Source organism: Penaeus monodon, chromosome 21, assembly GCF_015228065.2.
Source record: "Penaeus monodon isolate SGIC_2016 chromosome 21, NSTDA_Pmon_1, whole genome shotgun sequence".
NCBI lineage: Eukaryota > Metazoa > Arthropoda > Malacostraca > Decapoda > Penaeidae > Penaeus > Penaeus monodon.
This window is the reverse complement of record NC_051406.1, coordinates 38665390-38665740: the sequence shown is the minus strand read 5'-3', so window position 1 is coordinate 38665740 and position 351 is coordinate 38665390.

The following is a 351-nucleotide window of genomic DNA, read 5'->3' as shown; positions in this document are numbered from 1 at the left end:
TTGGCAAAACTTGCTTTGCCTCAGGCGGCAGAAGAGTTGCTCTTGCCATTTAATGGGTTGCGAATTTCGGACGAGAGTAGGTCTAATTTGCATAATATCTATTTTATTTTGGTATGGAATATTGGAGCATTTTATGGCCACATTATGTTATAATTTATGTGATCCTATTGTACGGTATTTCGTCGAGTTTACTATAAAGTATTTGGGGAATGCGGAGATGATATCTGAACTAAAAATAGAAGAAAAAAACGAAAGAAAACTGCATAACACTTATACTGTAGATCTAACCCAAGGTCATGGCCGCACGAACATATACGCACACAGGCACAAACACGAACACGTGCAAGCAAG